The sequence below is a fragment of the Sarcophilus harrisii genome, chromosome 2 (genome assembly GCF_902635505.1).
Source record: "Sarcophilus harrisii chromosome 2, mSarHar1.11, whole genome shotgun sequence".
NCBI classification, from domain to species: Eukaryota; Metazoa; Chordata; class Mammalia; order Dasyuromorphia; family Dasyuridae; genus Sarcophilus; species Sarcophilus harrisii.
In genome coordinates this window covers 133,541,721-133,557,028 of record NC_045427.1, presented here as the reverse complement: position 1 = coordinate 133,557,028, position 15,308 = coordinate 133,541,721, and positions in this window count along the sequence as shown.

Genomic DNA, 15,308 nt, shown 5'->3' with positions numbered 1-15,308 from the left:
ATATATGATTATTTACATGATGTGTCTCTATTAATATGTCCACTCATTGAGGTCAGGGCTGTGTTTTTGTGTTTCTTTATATTCCTATCTCTTAGCACCTAATTGGAGCTTCATAAATGCATGTTGATCAATCCTTAAATTTTTTAGTCAGTTAAATCAAAGCAATTGACTGATTCATCATAAGGTCTCAAGGGCTTCTCAACTTCATTAGAGTTCTCATCTAGCTTCTCCATGATCTTGACCTAGGCTACCTTCATTCTGCTCTCACCTTGATGTTACAAGGTGATGACGTAGTTCAGAATTTTCCTTTTGACCTCTTTTATATTTTGTCCCTAATATCAGATGCTTCCACTTACCTTTCTTGTACTCCAATAGACGGCTTGGTGACTTATACCAGCTAACAAAGTGGGCAGTTGCTTAAGGAGCAATACTTTAGTCCTCTGCTGCTTACCTGGCAGACCTACCTCCATCCCACATACTTCTCTATTTCTGCCATTTCATTGATGATTGGTCACCTTGACTTCCACTGGCCTCTGGCTAGGCTGTAACACTAATTAGCTCAAAGGGTTTAGGTGAGGATTGAATGAAATAATGCATATGAAAGTATTTGTAAACTGTAAATTCTTTGTAAATACAGCTATGATGATAATAATGATGATTGAGAGTGATAACAGTGATGCTGCCTCAGCCTTGGTAGAGAAGTTCTATGATCTTGGGGTATATTCTCAGTCAAGTCCTCCAAAATGAAAATTCCAATATGCTCTGTGAGAAAGTGGGGAACAATTTCACTATCTAAGAGATGCTTTAATGGTGTATGAAAGACAGCTATAGTAACTCATGGAGAGCATTTATTAAAGCAAAACAATGGTTGGGATTTTCTTCAGTAGGAATGGTAGTCATATATTTTTTTTTAATTCCCAAGTATTATTTATAGGGGCACATCATTTAGCCACTCAGCCTTAATTTCTCTATCTGTAAAATGGGAATAATAATATTTGTATCACTTAACCTTTGTTGAGGGAAAACACTTCATAAATTTTAAGGTGCATAATAAATGAGTTACCACCATTACTGTCAACTCCATTTTCTTTTTTATTGAAGTAATTTTATTTATTTTTAATACACATTGCTTTATGAATCATGTTAGAAGAGAAAAATCAGAACAAAAGGGAAAAAACCATGGGAAAGAAAAAAATACAGAAAAACAAAATGAGCATAGCAGAATGATTTGCATTCAGTCTAAATTCTTTTTCTGGATGCAGGTGATATTTTCTGTCCAGAGCCTATTGGGATTGATTTGGATCACTGAACTACTGAGAAGAATCAAGCCTTTTATAGTTGTCCATCGCACATTTTTGCTGTTATAATGTACAATGTATTCCTGGTTCTGCTTGTTTTGCTCAGTATTAGTTCATATAAATCTTTCCAGGACCTTCTATAGTCATCTTGTTCATCATTTTTTAAAGAATAATAATGTTCCATTACCTTTATATACCACAACTTGTTTAGCCATTCCCCAATTGATGGGTAACTACTCATTTTCCAATTCTTTGCTACCACAAAAAGATCTGCTACAAACATTTTTGCACATGTGGGTTCTTTTCCCTCCTTTATGATTTCCTTGGGGTACAGACCCAGTAATGGCACTGCTGGGTCAAAGTGTATGAACAGTTTTATATCCCTTTGGGTATAGTTCCAGATTGCTGTCCAGAATGGTTGTCAGTGTTCAATGTCTTCCTCCTAGTCAAGAATTATTGAGAGTTATGGAGATGGGGAAAACAGAAATAAACATTGCCAATGCAATTTGGTCCCTAGGCTGTTCAGTGAGCCACTGAATCATCTCTTTCTGAAAAACAAAAAATCTATAGTCATATTTGGCTTTTCCTATATTCCACTGAACTATGTGCACAAAATAAGTAGATGCTACAAATGAAATTGAGTCTTCTGCTAAAAAATGTCAAATCCTTAGGCCAGAACTGCCTTCCTCTGAGGTTCAGCCTCTTTCCTCTTCCTTTGGCCCTAATATGACTTGTATTTTGGCCAAAACTGTATTCCATGTCAGTCTTGGAGCTGCTAGGCTGTTCCCTTGTCCTTTCTTCAATTGGTTCTCCTCTTTCTGGCTCACATTGTCAGGGGTCCTTTTCAGATTCAAAATGATAGCTTTGTAACTAGTCTGCCCACCTAGTGGCATCCTCCTGACATGGCATTAATGGAGAAAACAGTGCAATGGATCCCCTGGGCAGTGGCCCATTGATTTCTTGTTTACATCCCTCTCACCAAACACCAGCAACAGGACTGACAGATTTGATTAGACTCTGGAATGAGCTGGTCAGCGGTCAGGGAAGACACTGGGACTGAAGTCCAAAGGAATGGGATTGTAGGGACATGAGTAGAGTGTAGTAGCCATAACAAAATAAACCAAGCAAAAGTCATGATTCATCCCACTCGACAGCTGTTAGGAAGAGGAGTAAAGGAAAGGTATTTTTAGGGGGCAGGGAACTGAGGCAAGAGAAAAAATAAATGATGTTTGTGGAAACCTCATTGTTTCTTTGTTCTCTCATGCCCCCAATGGTCCAGATTTCTCCATATGCAAGTATCTGATCAACCACTGGAGTAACTCAACCCTGGAAAGTTAAGTGGATTGGGCTTGTAGTCAGTACCTGAGTTCAAATCAAACCTCAGATACTTCCTAGCTGTGTGACTCCAAGAAAGTTGCTTCATCTGTCTGCCTAGTTTCCTCATTTGTAAAATCAGGATCATCATACGATCTATCTCACAAGATAATTGTGAGTATTAAATGAGATAATATGTGCAAAGCACTTGGCATGTTACCTGGCATAAAACAAGTGCTTAATAAATGCTTATTCCCTTCCTTTCTCTGGACATTTATGAAATCTCAAAGGTTAGGTGCTCAAAATCCATTTTAACAGAAATCTTTCAATTCCAGCTCTCTGGAGCTACCACAGTTACTCTATTAAAGTTGAACATGTTGGCCCGGGGGACCCAGTAGGAAGTAAGTGGCTTTTCTGATCAAGAATTTGATTTAGAAGAGATTTCAGTGATTTTTCAGAGTCAGGAAACATGGATTCAAAACCCTACTTCTTACTTTCTATCTAATTGTTAACAATGCCTTTCACTTTTATAAATGCTATTTTCCTCCTTTTTATAAATGTTATTTTCCTCCTTTTTATAAAATAAGGAGATTGAATTGGTTCTTTCTGGGTCTAAATTCTGAAGCAGCAAGCTTGTTCCTGACTGGATAGAGCACTGGATTCAGCATTAGGTTTAAGACCTGCCTCAGACACTTACTTGCAGTTACAGAGACAGTTACTCTGTGACTCTAAGCAAATCTGTGACAATTTCAGCATCTGCAAAATGAGGGATTAGAATCTTGGCCTGTAAAGTTCTTTCCAGGTTTAAATGGACTGTGCTTTGCACCATACCTGAATAGTAATTTGCTTTGTAATATTCCTGAGAGGCAATTATTTAGCCTTTATTTGAATGGGGAACTCACTACTTCTCAAGATAGCCCATTGTATTTTTGACAGCTCTAAACATTTAGAAATTTTTCCTTCTATTAGGCTAAAATCCTTGTTACTGCTATCCAATTCTTGAACTTTAAAGCCAAGGGAAAAGAAGTCTCATTCCTGCTCCATTGGACAGTTAATTCTTCAAATATTGAAAGACATAGAGGATATTATCTTACCCTTGTCTTCTCTAGGCTAGGACATTTAGTCCATAGTTCCTTTAACTGAACCTTGCATGTTGTAATGTTCTCTTCCCCTTATCATCCTGATCTTCTGGGCCTTTTCTGGGCATGCTCCATTTCATTAGCATTCTTCCTAAAATGTGGCATTCAGAATTGAGAATAATAATAAAGATGTGGTCTGACCTAATTTCCAACATCCCTGATTTCAGTTTTAGCTTAAAATACCATGAGTAAGAATGCCCTTATAAGCATGATGCAGTCAGCCATGAAAGGAACAGGAAGTGATCGGTTCCTCGAGCGATAAATGGGATGAAGAGGTTCTTCACCTTGATCTTTTGAGGCTTAATTAAACTGCAAACTTGAAACTAGAGCTTTCTAAAAGATGAAAAAATAGAATTTGAAGGGAGTATCCTTAAATATTAGGGGGTAGAGCGGTCACTGAGGGTCACATCATATGAAGCAGAAACACAGCTCAGGACATTTCATATTTTGGATATTTACAGCATGAACACTTCTGCCTATGATGAGTGTCAAGGCAAAAAACTGGAACAGATCCTCGAAAGCATCTAACCAAATCCCCTCATTTCATACATGAGGACACTCGGGGGTCAATATGAGGAAGGGACTTGCCTAATGGTACTGTAATTAGTGTCAGAGTTAGATCCAGAAACCAGGACTCCCAGTTCCTAGTTCAGTCCTCTTTCCTTACACAATTAATGGCATATTGATATTGAGAAAAGAAAAGTCATTTTGTGGATGATATAATCTTTCTTATTATAGAGATTTGTATCATCATCAGCAAACATGAATAGGTCATCATCTCTGTTATAGATAACATGTCTTCCATCACTACCACTGGTGACACTGCCTTGATCATTATCACCACCATCACTACTGAAAAAGCTAGTGGCAGTGAAGCTTGCCATGGAAACGTTTTTCTTGTTTAAAATTCAAATTACAGTACTCACAGTTCATATGGGGACATTGTATCTTTAAGGGCAGCCTTTTTAAACTGAGTCTATCAAAAGTCTTACACCTAAATCCACTGCATCATGTTGCCACACAACTCTAACAAAGTACTTCAATGGCAACAAAGTCACATCATGCCCTGGAACTTAGCTTTTCAAACTTAATTTCTGAACAACTCTTAGACTTATGTGTGTAGGTAGTTGACAATGGTGAAGGAGACAGAGAATGCTGCTGATTTCCATTCTCAAGGTCTCCTCACTCATTATAGAATGAAGTAGAGGTTTCCAGAATGAAGCTGAATTAACCCAAGAAAATTCCAAAATGGGCTCACAAAAAGGCAGGCACAATTGAAACAACCAAACAACAATTCTTTTTAGTTCAAAACCCAGTCCCAGGAAGAGCTGTAAATACCCAAGGCTATTTGTCAATCTCAGGTTGAGGTTAAGGCTGCAATTTACTAATTATGAAGTTTACAGTAAAAATTCTGGTTTGGTGGGAAAGCCACTATATTTGTCAATTTAAACAACTTACCACTGCATTTAGAAATGTTATGTTTGATAAGATGAATCCCTTAAAATTGGAATATCATGAGTTATAATGATGAGGGGAAAATCACACATACATTTAAGACAAATAACAAGTATAAAGAATTAAGGATATATTTATGTGGTTCACATACAGGACCTTTTTTCTAGAGGTGGAAAGAGCAACACTATTACATAGGAGATAAAGAGACACTCTCAGAGTTAGGAAAACAAAAGTTCAAATCCTCCCTATGGCATCCATTGTTCATGTGATATTGGCAGATTATTTAACCTTTCAATGTCCTGGGGAGTTCCTAGCTAATCATAAGTCTAATTTTTATGGTATATTGACATTGAGAAAATAAAATTACTTTTATGGATGATATCATCCTTATTATTATAGAGATTTGTGTCATCATCAGCAAACATAAATGGCCATTATCCCTGTAAACAGGCACCATATCTTCCATTACTATCACCACTGCCACAACCTTGATCACTATTATTATCACCACCATCACTACCAAAAAAGCAAGTAGCAGTGAATCTTATCAGTGAAAACATTTTTCTTGTTAAAAAATCAAATCAGAATGAGACTAGGCAAAACAAAAGGTTATATATAAAGAAACTGGAGAATCAGTGAGTCAATATGACTCCCTAGAATGATAGGATAGCCACTCCCTGCTCCTTTCTATTGCCCTGAAAAAACAACACAACAATAAATCAATGAGTTTTAAGTTTCATTAACAGGAGCAAAGAGTCCAGGATGAAGGAGCTGCTAGCACCATGGTACTCTGACTTGCTGAGGCCATAGCTGGAGTATATTCTCTTTAGTTCTGGTGTCACATTTTAGGAACTACATTGACAAAGTTAAATTCCCTGAGGATGGTGACCTGGGGCAACAATGAAACTTTAAAAAACAATTCCATGGGAGAATTATTGAAAAGAGCTGGAGAAATTCAGTTTGGAAAAGGGATAATGTGAGGAAGGAGTGGTGAGGAGGGCATGATAGTTGAATTCAATTTTTTGATAGGCTCTTACATGAAAGAGTGATTAGGCTGTTCTGCTTCATCACAGAGGGCAGAACTAGGGAAACAATCATAGGAAGTATTCTGAGTCAATATTAAGAAAAACTTTGTTAATTACAGGCCTCCCCAAATGAAATATGCTGCTTCATGAGTCCTTTATTACTGGAGGTCTTAAAGTTCAATGATCACCTGTCCTCAAAGGTATAATTGAGAATTGATTAAAATTTGAATTGGAAAACATGACCTAGAAAACTCTCTCTCTGAGATTTTGTGATTTTAGGAATAAAAAAACTGTGACCTTCTCCAAGCTTCCCTCATATTAATAGCAGAATAAGCCTCTGAACTGGTTTTGGAGTGACAGAATCCACAAATATTTGAAGTACAACACATTTCCAGAACAAGATATTTCAAAAGAACTTTGGAAAAGATCTGTTTCAATCAGGCAGGGGAAGAGGCTGCTGAGCTGAGACTGCAGCACAGACTGCAGACAGTTTACACACTGTGGATTCTGCTGAGAGGCTCTTGGGGTACTCTGTCCTTGTTGCAAGCCACTGGTTAAGCAGATTTGCTGTAAGACACCTAAAAGCAAATACAAAAGGCAAACTGTGGGCCTCTGAGTACTAAAACATGGCCATGCTTACGCACTAAAAGCCAGTCAGCAGAACCATTCCAGGGCAAACTAAAGCTGCTATTGCCCCTTTGCCTTAAAAGCAAACCTTAACCTTTAAAAAAATAAACAAAAAAATACTCTGACCATAAACATATTTTATGGAGAAACAGAAGAACAGTCCTCAAATCCTAAGATTCCTAAAGGTAAATCAACTCCAGATGAAGCCCCAAAGGATGATATGAATTGGTCCCTATTTCACAAGGCTTTCATGAAAGAATTCAAAAGGGATCTTAAAAGAGAGTTAAAAGAAAAATGGAAAAAGGAAATGAGACCTTTGCAAGAAGATATGGAAAAGGAAAACCAGAAATTATCTGAAGGAAACTCCTTTACAAAAGTCTTGATAAAATGGAAAAAGCATATAACTCCTTAAAAAATAGATATGAAAAAGAAACCAATTCACTGAAAACCGAAATCTGTGAAATGGAAAAAAATGCAATGAACAAAACACTTCATATAAAAGTTCTATTGGCCAAATGCAAAAGGAAATTAAAAAGCTAACTGAAGAAAATAATTCACTAAAAATTAGAATTGAATAAATGGAAGTGAATGAATTAAAGAGACTTTAAGAATAAGTCAAAGAAAACATAAAAAAGAAAAAAACAGAAGAAAATGTAAAGTGCCTCATCGGAAGCAAATGACTTGGAAAATAGATCTAGGAGAGGCATTCTAAGAATTATTGGACTTCCTGAAACTATGATGAAAAAAAAAAGAGGTTACACATCATCTTTCAGGAAATCATTAAGAAAACTGTCCAGATACCCTAGAATCAGAATGTAAAATAGCCATTGAAAGAATTCACAGATCACCTCCTGAAAAAGACCCCAAAATGAAAACTCCAAGGAACATCACAGCTAAATTTCAGAATTATTAAATCAAGGAGAAAATATTCCAAGCAGCCTGAAGGAAACAATTCACATATCAGGGAGACACAATCAGTATTACCCAAGACCTAGCAGTTTCCATTTTAAAAGATCGAAGGGCATGGAATCTGATATTTTGAAATGCAGCCCAAAAACCAATTATCCAGAAAAATTAAGCATCATCTTTCAGAGAAAAAGGTAAACATTCAATGAAACAGTGAATTTCATGTATTTTTGATGAAAAGACCAGAGCTGAATAGAAAATTTGATCTTTAAATCTGGAACTCAAGAGAAGCATAGAAAGGTAAAAAGGAAAGAAAAAAATAACTTTCTTTTAAAAGTCAAAAAGCTTATATCCCTATATGGGAAGATGATATGTTTAACTCTTGAGATCTATATCTCTGTTATAGATATACTTAGAGGGTATAATTTGATTTTATTGTGATGATTTAAAAAAGAAAATAGAGAAGGAATGGTGATTCTACTGGTAGAAGAGGAAAGTGGAGTCTAAATGGAGTGAATTATATCTCATGAAAAGGCAAAAAAGACTTATTGAAATTGAGGGAAAGAGAGCAGGAGGATGGGCATTGTGTGAATTTTACTCTCATCAGATATGGCTCAAAGAAAGAATATCAGACACATTTAGCTTCACAGAGAAGCTTGGTTCACCCTATAGGAAAATAAGAGTGGAAGAAAAAAAGGAAGGGGGAGGCTAATAAAAAGAAGAACAAAAGTAGGGGGGGAAATATAAGAAAGGGGGAGCTGCAAAAGGAGAGGGCTGTTTGAGGGAGGGGGTAATTAGTGACAAAATACTGGGGAGGAGGAAAAGGGGAAAGGGATGAGAAAAATATAAATGGTGGTAAACAAGATGGCAGGAAATACAGAGATAATAATTTTATCTGTGAGTATGAATGAACTCTCCCATAAAACAAAACCAGATAGCAGACTGGATTAAAAGCCAGACTCCTACAATTTGTTGTTTACAAGAAACTCCTTTAAAGCAGAGTGATACATTTAGAGTATAGATAAAAGGCTGAAGCAGAATCTATTATGCTTCATTTGAGGTAAAGAAAAGCAGGAGTATCCTGATCTCATATCAAGAAAAGCTAAAAACAGATCTAATTAAAAGAGATAAGGAAGGAAACTACATCCTACTTAAAGGTACTTAAAGATAATGAAGTAATATCAATATTAAACATATATGTACCAAGTGGTATAGCATCCAAATTACTAAAGGAGAAATTAAGAGCTGCAAGAAGAATTAGACAGCAAAACTATATTAGTGAGGGATCTCATTCTTGCTTCATCAGAACTAGATAAATCAAACCACAAAATAAAACAGAAAGAAGTTAAGGAGGTAAATAGAATCCTAGAAAAGTTAGGGATGATAGACTTTTAGAGAAAATTGAATGGAGACAGAAAGGAATATGCCTTTTTCTCAACAGTACATGAAACCTATAGAAAAACTGACCATGTATTACGACATAAAAACTTCAAATGCAGAAAAGCAGAAATAATAAATGCATTTTCTCACATCATGATGCAATAAAAATTACATGCAATAATAGGCCAGGGGAAAATACACCCCAGATTAATTGGAAACTAAATAATCTAATGCTAAAGAATGAATGAGTGAAACAACAAATCATAGACACAATCAATAATTTCATGCAAGAAAATGCCAATAGTGAGACAACATACCAAAATTTGTGGGATACAGGCAAAGTAATTGCTAAAGGAAATTTTATATCTCTAGATGCTTACTTGCATAAAATGGAGAAAGAGAAGACCAATGAATTGGGCTTGCAGCTAAAAAAGCTAGAAAAAGAACAAATTTAAAACCCCCAATTAAATTAAATTAAATACCAAAAGTGAAATTCAGAAAATAAAAGGGGAGATTAATAAAATTGAAAGTAAGAAAATTATTCAATTAATAAATAAAACTAAGAATTGGTTTTATGAAAAACCAACAAAATAGATAAACCTTTAGTGAATTTGATGAGAAAAAGGAAAGAAGAAAATAAATTGTTAGTCTCAAAAATGAAAAGGGAGAATTTCCCACTAATGAAGAAGAAATTAGAGCAATAATCGGGAGATATATTGCCCAACTATATGTCAATAAATATGATCATATAAGTGAAACTGAGGAATACCTACAAAAATATAATGCAAATAAAGTGGCCTAGCTGTGCCAGATCTAAAGCTATATTACAAAGCAGCAGACATCAAAACCAGTTGGTATCGGCTAAAAAACAGAGCAGTTGATCAATGGAATTGGTTAGGTTCATAGGACAAAATAGTCAACGACTGTAATAATCTAGTGTTTGGCAAACCCGAAGATCCCAGCTTTTGGGATAAGAATTCACTATTTGACAAAAACTGCTGGGAAAATTGGAAACTAGTATAGCAGAAGCTTGGCATTGACTGACACTAATACATATACCAAGATAAGGCCTAATTGGGTTCATGATCTAGACGTAAAGACTGATATCAAATTAGAAGAACATAGAATAGTTTAACTCTCAGAACTGTGGAGGAGGAAGGAATTTTTTGCCCAAAGAATAACTAGAGGTCATTATTTATCACAAAATAGGTCATTTTGATTATATTGTTAAAAAAAATTTGTACAAACAAAACTAATACAGACAACATTAGAAGGGAAGCAAAAAACTGAGAAAACATTTTTACATTCAAAGGTTCTGATAAAGGCCTCATTTCTAAAATATATAATTGACTCAAATTTATAAGGATTTAAGCCATTCTCCTATTAATAAATACTCAAAGATATGAACAGATAACTTTCAGATGGAGAAATTAAAGCCATTTCTAATCATATGAAAAGGTGCTCTAAATCACCATTGATCAGAGAAATGCAAATTAAGACAACTCTGTGGTACCACTACACACCTCTCAGATAGGCTAAGATGACAGGAAAAGGTAATGACGGATTTTGGAGGGAATGGGGGATACCTAGGTCACTAATACATTATGGGTGGAGTTGTGAAGTGATCCAATCATTCTGGAGAGCAATTTGGAACTATGCCCAAAGATCTAACAAATTGTGCACACCCTTTGATCCAGAAATATTTCTATTGGGCCTATATCTCAAAGAGATCTTACAGAAGGGAAAAGGACCCACATGTGCAAAAATGTTGTGGTAGCCCTTTTTGTAGAGGCAAGATATTGAAAACTGAGTGGATGCCCATCAGTTGAAGAATGGCTGAGTAAGTTATGGTATATGAATGTTATGGAATATTATTGTTCTATGACCTGGAGAGACCTGTATGAACTGATGCCAAATAAAATGAGCAGAACCAGGAAATCACTGTATATGGCAACAAGAAGATTATATGATCATCAATTCTGATGGACATGGCTCTTTTCAACAGTGAGATGATGCAGGCCAACTCCAATGATCTTGTGATGAAGAGAGCCATCTATACCCAGAGAGAGGACTCTGGAAGCTGAGTGTGGATCACAACATAGCATTTTCACTCTTTTTTATTGTTGTTTGCTTGCATTTTATTTTCTTTCTTATTTTTTCCTTTTTGTTTTGATTTTTCTTGTGCAGCAATATAAATGTATAAATATATATGCATATATTGTATTTAACATATATATATATATATATATATATATATATATACTTACCATGTTTAACATATATTGGATTACTTGCTATCTAGTGGAGGGGGTAAAGGGAAGAGGAGGACATTGAAATACAAGTTTTTGCCAGGGTTAATGTTGAAAAATTATCCATGCAGATCTTTTGAACATTAAAAAGCTTTAATAAAAAACATTTAAACATTAAAAAATAACTGAAAATATGATGAATTGAAGTATAGAACACAGAAGGGTAAAGAAGCAAGTTTCTTTTTAATAAGTAGCAGTCTAGCAACTTCTCCTTACTGCAGAAGTCGAAACCTATAGTAGAAAAAAAGAATATAGGAATTTTTACTTCAAGTGACTAAAAGTCGTAGAGAAGCCCTTACAAATTTTGGCAGAGTTAAACATTATACAAGTTCCAAATGGAACTTTCAAGCGGGTTAATTCTATTTGACTTTAGAGTTGTAACCAGGATTAGGTTAAGTAAAAATTAAAGATAATATTTGATTGGTAACTATTAAAGGATTAATCAGGAAGGAACTAAGATTTACCTTTATATTAAAAAAAACTATGTATTCTATTTAAGCATGTTTAGAGTGGTGTTTCTACTTAGTTTTTATGATAATTAGTACTGTTTTTATAAAACAAAACCATTCAATGGAAGAATGCAATATTGCTTTTGCCTTAGTCAGTTACAAATCTGGAATGGAAGCTATGTTTTTAGAAGTATGAGGTCAGATCTAAGACATCATTGCTTACCTGGTAGAAGCTTAGCTTAATCACAAATAAAGAAATGAACAGTCTTTGGAGTGCTAGATTTAATAACTCAGACCTTTAAATTGTTGGCAAACATTGTACCTGGACTGGAGGGAAAAGGGTTTGTTTGCTTTCTCTGTGGCTAGCTGGCTTAGTGCAGTCTACTAATGAACTGAGGTTTATACATTTTACCTCTGTGTGTATTAGATAGTTTTGTTTATTCCACAGCCCCAAACTACATTTCAAAGTCTTTCAAATATGCATCCCAGAGTTAGCCTTACAAAAGATACATCTTCATCTCCTAGGGGAGGGACCATTACAGATAGGCAACTCAAGGAAAATGTTGCATCATTGTATTCCTTCTCCAATATTCTCAGTTTGACTAGGGAGAGATACCAAAGAAGTTATTCATTTAGGGAAACCTCATTAGTCCCTTATTCTGACCTCTCCCACAAATATAATTTGAATATTTTATTGACCCATGGCCTTTTGGAACCAATCTCTCAACACCAGCTGGGATGAATTGTTGTAAATTCAATAGAAACTTTTCCCTTAAGAAAAGAAAATCATGTGATTAGTCAGTGCTTTTTTTCAAAAGTCTTCAACTCAATTAAAACACTTTTCTTATTGGGTCAGAGCTCAACTCACTCTTGATCAAAACCTTGATTATAGTGAAATGCATGCCTTTCACTGGTGCCACAAAAAAGCATATTTTGTGAAAGAATAATGTTCATATTATCATAGGACATTACCAAAAAAATAAACAGACCAAAAGAAAAATGCTCATGATAATCAACAGTGTCATTCCCATTCAAATATCTGTATCATAATATAGTAACACACCTTCCCAGTCCCCCACTTGACTTTATTTAAATAAACATGTCTTTCCTTTTCTCTCTCTATATGTGTGTGTATGTCTTTGTGAATATATAGAGATAGATATATATTATCTCTTTAAAATATTAAAATAAATTACATCTTTGCACAGAATACAGACATTAATTCTGTTTCCAAGAGATTTGTCAAATCAGTGGCCTGTGTTTGCATAACAAGCTCTTTGGTTATGCTGTGCTGCATATAAATTACTAGGTTGTCAGTTCCAGATGAAAATCACCAGGTTTTCAGCAATATCTCTTCCATTGATTAAGACATGCTTTATGTTATGTGTTCAGGTAATATCAATAGGAACTAAGTTCATTCTGGAAAGGTAGGGAATTAAAATAATCTCCAAATGACTTTTCAATCAGTAAACATTTATTAAGTACCTACTATGTGCTAAATAAAGTTCTAGATACTGTAGATGTAAAGATAAAAAATCAAAGTCTTTTTGCTCCAAGAGGTTATTATTAGGAAAAATGGTATGATCAAAAATCAGAATATACAAAATATAAATAAAATATTTTTAAAGAGAAGGTTACTAGCAGCTGAAGAAGGTAGATTAGGAAAGATATCATGTAAAATGTGGTACTTAGACATGGGTTTGAAGAAAACAGGGATTCTGAGAGGCAAGAGTTGAGAGGGGAGCACATTCTAGGAGTAAAGAATGGTCAGTACAAAGGCATGGAGCAGGTGATGGTATGTCTTGTGTGAGATTTGCTGGATTGTAGAGTAGGTAATGAGAGTAATGTATAGCAAAATTGAAATTGTAGGTTGTGACCAGGTTGTGAAGGGCTTTAAAAGCCAAATGGAGGAATTTATAGCTAATTATAGAGGCAAAAGGGAGCCATTTGGAATATTTTCAGGCCTATACTTTTAGAAAATCACTTTGGCATGTGGAATCTAATGGTTTAGAGAAGGGAAAGATAGGGAGGCTTAGGATGGATGAAATCAAAAATTTGTGTAGTAAGTTACCCACTTCTTTTGATCTTCCAGACAAGGTTCTTTTTAAATCATTTATCTTTGTTATGTGGTAAGAAAAAACCCAAATATTACATTCAGATGTCCTGAGATTGAGATCCAGCTTTGATACTTACTAGCTGAATGACTCTGAATGTAAAATAAACTTTCTAGTCTATAGTTTTCTCATATCTAAGTAGGAATAATTATATTTACACTATCTAGCTCCCAGAAGTGTTTTGATGAATGTATAAAATGAAGACATACATACACACATTCTTCCAGCTCTGGAAATATTTGTTGTAATGGTAGATCATTTCTTGGTATATTTAGAATGGAAAAGTTTGTTTTGTTTTGATACAAAGAGTATTAAGAGTTTAGAAACTTTAGATATAAAATTCCTTGAGGGTCAAGATTTTCCTTTCTTCATTAATTTGTGATATTGTTATATTGCTTTCCATTTAATGAAAAGAATGGAGATTCAGTATGTATTGTTAATATGGATGATTTTAATTCTTACACTAAATAACAGTTGAGTAGCATCTTGGAATATTTTTAGATCTGTGATGTTGTCCTTAGACAATCATCCTTTATTTTCCTTGACTCTTTAATGTTTTCTTTTTCACTGATTCCATCCAGCCACCCATAGATACACTCAAATCTATCCCATCCTCAAAAAAAGCTTTCATTTACCCCTATAATCCTTTCAAATTACCATCTTGTAATTCTCTTTTATTTCTAAGCTAAATTCCTAGTAAAAGTTATTTACAACAGCTGCCTCTACTTCCTTTTCTTTCACTCTTGGAAGCCCCTTGGCTTCCAATCTTATCACTCAATTGAAACAACTTTCTCTGAAATTATCAATGATTCCTTAATGATCAAATTTATGGATCTTTCTGCAACATTTGATGCTTCCCCCTCCTCATGGTTATGTTCTCTTATGTGGAATTTTGGAACAATTTTCTTTCTTGGCTCATTACCTCTAATCTGGACTTTTATAATAACTTCATTGATCTTTACTGAAGTTTCTCCCTACTACAATTCAACCTGCACACTCCTGCCAAAGTGAGTTGCCTAAAGTGCTATTCTGATCATATCACTCCCCTTTTCAGCAAACTCCAGTTACTCCCTCCTACCTCTAGGATCCAATATAAACTTCTCTCATTGTCACTTAAAGTCTTTCATGATTCTCCAACATATCTTTCCAACATTATTATACTCCTATTCCAGCATTATTATTTATACTCCTTTTATTCCCACACTTTATGTTCATGCAAAATGTCTTTCTTACTATTATTCATAAATGACATTCCATTTTCATATCTATGTCTTTGCATTGTCTATTCTTAC